This window comes from Poecilia reticulata, linkage group LG12 (assembly GCF_000633615.1).
Source record: "Poecilia reticulata strain Guanapo linkage group LG12, Guppy_female_1.0+MT, whole genome shotgun sequence".
Classification (NCBI taxonomy): domain Eukaryota; kingdom Metazoa; phylum Chordata; class Actinopteri; order Cyprinodontiformes; family Poeciliidae; genus Poecilia; species Poecilia reticulata.
This window is the reverse complement of record NC_024342.1, coordinates 12,375,922-12,382,982: the sequence shown is the minus strand read 5'-3', so window position 1 is coordinate 12,382,982 and position 7,061 is coordinate 12,375,922. Positions and strand designations below refer to the sequence as shown.

At 36.8% G+C, this 7,061-nt stretch overlaps 1 protein-coding gene across 8 annotated transcripts in view; it reads left to right on the top strand.

Moving 5' to 3' along the window:
- The first annotated feature begins 85 nt into the window (after positions 1-85).
- The window catches only part of LOC103473561 (5-hydroxytryptamine receptor 4), a 23,082-nt gene continuing 16,106 nt past the window's right edge, over positions 86-7,061 (top strand). The window contains exons 1-2 of one of the 8 annotated variants that reach the window (XM_008423890.2): positions 86-208; positions 6,189-6,238. The gene's annotated coding sequence lies outside the window, so the exon portion shown is untranslated. The other 7 variants (XM_008423885.2, XM_008423889.2, XM_008423884.2 and 4 more) reach the window with 7 other exon arrangements.

Genomic DNA, 7,061 nt, shown 5'->3' with positions numbered 1-7,061 from the left:
CCAGGTGTGCCCTCTCTCTCTCCGCGGCACGAGACGCTCTATCACAGCGTATGCCTCTCAGTGTCACTCATCTGCAGCTCGTGCGGATCAGGCTCCATGGGCACGCGGCAGTTTAGTAATTTCTACACTGAAGTGGGAATATGAGAGGGAACTAAATCCTATTTGCTCCTGTTTTATCTGGATTTAAAAGGCGACGAGCCTTTAGCAGGTGGGGTAAGATTTTAAAAAGTTGGACATGTATTTTGTATTGTTTTTTTTTTTGTTTTTTTACAGTACTAGTTTGAATTCACTAAAGACGTGTTGTAATTTGTGTGACTTAATTTGTCATGGGTGCAGGATTATTAGTGTGTGAATGGCTGTAAATTGTTTATAATAATTATTATAATTCGTCCTTTAGTGCAATTTCAAAATTTTCTTTAATTTTTTATTAGGGATAGGTTGTTCACTGTAGAGGTGGTGACCTGAAAGCTGGAACTAGAGCTTTGAAACTTTCATTGAAACCTCCTGTAGTTCTGAAGTTCAGTCATTTTACGATATGGCTACTCATATATTATTTGAGCTTGAGGTGTGTCTACTTCACAATATGGATTCTTAAACACACGGTAGTCATAGCTGACCTGTGATAGGACTGGTAATAAGAGGGGATCCACAGGCATCCGGTCATTCTTTTGCTTGAGAAACATGCAGTAAAATACAAGTGCGTCAGTAGGCATTTACTGCCTGTAGTGTAGCCATTTGTTTAGACAAACAGAACAATGTCAGTAATATGTCATTGCACACATGTGGCTGTTTCACTGCTTTTCCCTGAAGCTTTGTCTGTTTTGCTGGTCTGTAGTTTCACACAGCATCAGGATGTCTGCAATTTCTTACTCAAGTTTAGAGAAAAAGTGTAACATGTAGCAAAGACACTTTCACTATAAATCAGTTAGTCTCACAATCTATCAACGATTTAATTTGAAGGATTTATTGCACAACTTGCTACTAAGTGACCTACATTGCCTCTTTAGGAAGGCACAGATTTCTGTACATTTGAATTTAAGATTCAAGACTTAGTCAATCAGATATAAATATCTATAAAACACAGGAAAAAACAAAAGGAAATCTTGTTATGGCTTTGTATAACAATAGACCAACATAGTCTAGAGCAGTGGTCCCCAACCCCCGGTCCGTGGACCGGTACCGGTCCGTGGACCAATTGGTACATCAAACATCAAAAACATTGGTACATCAAAAAACAAAGAACACTACTAATACCTTATTATTTAAGTGTTGCATTTCATGCTATACTTTTATCTAGCTAGCTTTTGTAAAAACAACCAAGGCCAACACATATGTCAACAATAGATGGTGGTTATTGAATTCGAAGTACATCTGAGTGGTGATGCAGTTTTGGCTTTGATGCAACGGCCCAGATCTAACACTCTGAAGCTACAATAAGTATTTAACTCATTTATTTCTTGTTTATGTCAATTGACATATTTATTTAGCCATAATAACACACTCATGTGATAGTGCATTGCTTTTGAGTCTTTTTTTGGGGGGTGGGGTGAGGGGGGGCAAGTTGGAGTCTGCTGTGTCTTTAGAGTTTCTGATAGATTGTAATTTTTTCCAAGTTATAACTATTTTTTCATCAGTTTATTAGTTGTGGTATGAGTACATATTTTGATGAATTGTGGATATAAACACCAATAAAAATGCTAAAATCTCACCATTTATGTGTATTATTTATTTTCTAAAAGTTTGAAATTGCTTGCCATTTACTGATGGTGGTCCCGGTCCCTTTTATGTTCAGCTATCTAACAAAATATGACTGATTTTGACCCCTGATCAAGGCAAAATAACTCTGTAGCCTTCAGGGAGTAGATATTATTCATTTAAGTCACCTTTATGCTCCAATATGACAAAAGGTGATGAGCATAGAAAAGCACTTCAAATGATTGGTCAGCAAAACTAAAGTGAAATGCTGCCCTCCTAAAATGTTAACAGAGAGTTGGTACAAAACATCCTCTGAAAAATCATGGCCTTTCAGAACTGAAAAATGGACAAGAGGCAAAATTGCCAGTACACGATTGGTTCCTACATATGATAGTTTTATGTTTCAGTCGGTTTGTCTGTGGTGCTATTTGTCTAATCTTCCCTGACCTGCCTTTTCTGTTTTCTCTTTTGGGTCCTTCCTCAATTTTCCTTCACCATATTCATAATGTATAGATTCTATAAAATGTGTGTGTTTTGAATATAATGGGTATTAGATCCTAATAAAGTGGTTTCATCAATCTGGACTTTGCACAATATTGTCAATTACTGTAAGCCTGAATTGGATGGAATATTTTAAAATTCTTATCTAAAAACCCTTTTTTTATTTAAAAAAACTTTATAGTTACATGACTGTACCATGTTAGTCTGTTTTTTTTATTATTAGCAATTTTCTCCTTGATCAGCTCTGATCATTGTTCAGACGGTCAACTACTGAAAAATTGGATTTTCCTCACTGAAACAAAACTTAAAATTCTCTCTTCATGTACGTTCTGTTTTGAACTTTTTAAAGTTAGAAAAAGACTAAGGACATGCAGTGCGCTCAACAATAATTATCTTTATGAGGTGTAAGCACTCTTATAAATGTATCTGTTGTGTTAGACACATATATTGAAACATTAAGAAAAGTTTAACATTTAAGTTTGAGTGAAATAGTTGGCTTTACATACAAAGTTTTAAACTTCTGCATCATATGTATCATCAACCAATAAGTAAATAAAAAGTGGTTTATAGGTGCTGAAAGTGTCTAGGAACTTTTCAATGGATTCCTTTATTTATTGTTTTTCTAGCATATAAATATTGTACGACTGACAATTTCCCTTAGGCAATCTTCAAAATGGGAACACCAACAAACATTGTCATTGAAGTAACTCATGTATGTGTTGATTTTGATGCTCTAAACTTGGCCACAGCAACAATAGAGCAATATTTTTTTTTTTAACTGAAAATGCAAACTGCAACCAACAAGACTGAACATGTTTTCTAGCCACGGCCACACAAAGAGAAGGCTGGTAAGGGAGGAGCAAACGTGTTCTAAAGTTGACTGGTAGAAAACTGCAGCATAAAGATGAATATTCAGGTCAACCAGTCTCCATAAAGTCATTTATTTTAAGGCCTTTGTATGGCTCTTCACTGGGGCAGACAGTCATTTTGTAGGTCGCTGCATGCAAAAAAGAAGGAATGCAATGGACCTCTATCATTTGCAGTTCTGTATTTGCGGATTCACCTGTCCAAGGACTTCCTTGTGGAATATAACTCAAAAGTATTCATGAAAATGTGTCAATTTCCGCATTTCTTTCAAAAATATGCCACACAAAATATCACATTTGTTTTTTAGAAGTTTTCTAAGAAGTTGGAAAACAAATGTGCTACTTGACCCACGTTGTTTACAAGGCAGCCAATCCACAAGTCATTTTCCTTTGCACTGATAGGCTGTACCCCTAAGGGCAGAGGTGGACTGTCAATGTTAACTTCTGCAGTAGTGCTATGACTTCCATAGTGCTTGGGAAAGCATGTTAAAATGTATTTATTGCTTGAGCTAATAAAACAGAGACTTTTTATAGAGTTTCAAGTATTCATTTTGACTTTGGGTCCACTATATGTTAAATTAATGAGTTTGTAGATGGTAAAGTCAAAGTAAAGCAAGGAATAAGCTAAACTCAAAATCAGACTTTTAAAAAAATTAAATTTCTATTAAGCTTAATCAGAAAACCCACCTATCTGGATTTTGACATGGAAATTTGAAGGAACATGAGCCACAATGAACTCCATATTCAATATGACAGCCTGTGCATATAAAATGGTGGCCAAGTTGCAGGTATTAAGTATTAACTTTCTGTTTACATTTCTACTAGTTGGCATCAATTTAACCCACTGACACACATGATGTTAACTTAGTATTTATATCAATAGAGGATCCAGTTGACATTTCGGGGGCTTTTGATCAAAAAACAAATATTTTGCCTAGAAATTTGTTGAACATTTATAATTTTGTGTTGTCAGGCAGGTCAACACAAAATGGGCAGCTGGATTAAAAACACAAACATGAAGGCTTACATTTTTATTTGCTACTCGCATAAAACTGGTCACACCAAAACCTCAGTGAGGCGTTTTTATTGTAGATGCGCCATCTTTTTTACTGTGGGAAAATCCGTGTCAACAATAGATTTTAAGTGTAGTTTTGTAAATCATTGGAGGACTTAATGAGACCCACATTTTATTTTTTATGACGCAAGAATTAAACTAGAAAGAGTTTCTGAAATCCTTTTTAATGGTCTAAGTTAAAACTTCTTCCTGTTTTAAAAAACAGTTCTGAATTTTAAAACGTAGTGAGATCTCGCTCATCTTCTTAAGATTTTAACCTGAAAAGAAATCAAGCAGCGTTGCTCCTCTGGTAATAAATCCTGGTTGCTGCCTTCCAGGAAAACTTATATAAACCAGCTTTACATTGCCAAGATATTTGTCCTTATCCACATGGGTGAAACATTTTACAGAGTCAAATCCATGAACACATTGGACTGATCCAGTTCTGATGACGTGAGCCACTAGATCCTCATCTTTTCGTGTATCCTCTTATTTTTCCAAGAAAAGAGCAGTATTATTCCCTTTCTTAAGTTCTTATGTGAATTTATCATCTTAGATTATAATAATCCCTCCGTGCATCATGAAGAAATTGAAAGCCTAAGAATGGCATGCATCCAGTTCTGGACAGCAGCTAGCAGAATTCAAACCCTGTAAAAGTTCCCAAGTATCTGGAGATGAACCGGTCAACCAGGTAAAATAAGGGAATTTTGTGAACAGCTGAGTATAATACAGTAACCTCACCTGCTATAAAACAGAAATAAAGAGTTAAAGTGGCTGTTTCAGGCATCAGGCTCTTTGCCGTCCTTTTTTAGCCATTCCCTGCAGACGTTTAAGAGAGACAAACTGCCTTCAGGCTAATTTTGAGCCATCTGTACCAACGCCAACTCATTAGCCTGATTTTTTCCGAGCCAGCCAGAACTTATTCATTATCATCGTCACCTCACCCACATATGTCTACTCAGTTAATGGCAGCAACGTCTTTAAAAGCTCTTTGTTTTCTTGTCTTGATGCAGAAAGACAGATTAGGTAATCACTGCACCCACTGTTTTGTCTTCAATGTGGAGAATATATTATGTCATCACAAGTCCCACCTCCACCTTTTAACTCCCAAACTTAACACCACTTTACACTTAAATCTCCATTCATCTGGTGGATTAGGCAGTCTTACTTAGAAACATTCACTCATTATGAGTGGTATCCCATCAAGCCAAAGGATTTTTCCATCTATTGATACCTAATGAGAAGAAACCTAAAATATCACATTTCCAGTAAATTCAGCCTTGTTGATTCCATTGGAGTAATAAAATTACACGTTAGCTGACCATTAGCAAAACGGGATTTGTGGTAGTTTGCTGGTCTGGAGCACACAGGTGTGTGCGTTGGCGTAGCAGAGTTTTATTTTAACAACATTATTGATGTGAAGTTCGTCAAAATGTGTTTATTTTTCAATTTGATTTTGTTTAGTCAAGAAGTTGTTTCTCCAGACATTTGTGGTGCGTTCACACCAGACGCGTCTTGAGCGTCAGGTGCGCCTGGTTTACATTCAAAGTCTTTGTCGACGCACGTCGAGGGCCGTTACAGCGCGTTTCGAGCGCCTAGCGCGGCGCGATTTGAACCGTTTGGACCGTTAGACGCGTCGAGAGCGTCCAACGGTCCACATAGACTCTGAATGTAAACCAGACGCGCCTGACGTTCAAAAAGCGTTTGGTGTTGAACGCACCGTTGTTATTATTAAGGTATTAAGTTCTGTTATTTTGCTCTTAACAGTCGGTGGTTACCACAGCAACCAGTATCTGACCGCTCATCCGCTTTTTCTGTTGCCGTCTGTAACTCTGGTATTAGCTCAGTGTTTTCATTACAAGTACTATATTTAACACATTTTTCACAAATCTAATCATATACAGTGTTTTATGTGTAAGTTTGTATACGTTTTTAACTGTTATTATTAACGTTGTGCGCATTTTAGCTATGTTTAAACTGTTAACTGCTGCTAACTGCTGCCATCTGCCCATTGGGATCTATTGCTCTGTAGTTTGTTTCGGTTTTTTTATTGTATTTTATTTCATCTTTAGGGGAAGAAGTTGCTGGACGGATGTTAACCACCAACTGGATTTCCTCTTTTGTAAGGTATGTTTTAATTTTTGATGTGAAGTAATGTTTCAGTTATCAATTGTCTGATAAGTTACAAGTGCATTATGCGAGTGAGCAGATCTATGGCATTGCCCCTCAGATCAAGACCAACTTTCATTATGAGCTTGTTGAGCTTTTCCAAGTCGCTGATTCTGATGCGGTTACTCCAGTAGATGCTGGCAGAAGATATTGCACCCTAGACAGGAGACATAGATGACATGTAGTGTTTTGTAGCAATCCAACTAGGGAATAACTGAAAATGATAGCAATCTGATGCAATGGCCTATTCAAAGTGAAAACCTTTGCCTGATGGACATGATGTTGCTGCAGGGTCTTTGCAAATTTTTTGCAAACCTCATTAGGCTGAACAAACAAGTACGGGAAAGCTGACCGAAGTCCCTCCACAATGACTTGAGAGGGTGGCTAGATGAGACAGGACACATCTATTTATCTCTAAGTGATTTCTGCAAAAGATGGCAACTGAATTATGCAGTATACATATTTATTCAACAACTGGATTTCATTGAAATTCTTTTATCTCTGATGAAAGTAGCTTTTTATTATGAGAAAGCATGATATGATGGTATGATATGTGGACTTGAATTTCAAATTCTCCAATTTAAGAAAAATGAGTCAAGCTGACTAATTCTGTTGGCACCCACCCAATACGTCCAATATAAGGTACATCAGCTGTCGAGCAGCATAATATGAGCCTTTCCAGTATTACACTTGTATCATTGATCAGTGTTTATATTACACTTGTATCATTGATCAGTGTTTATATTACACTTGTATCATTGATCAGTGTTTATATT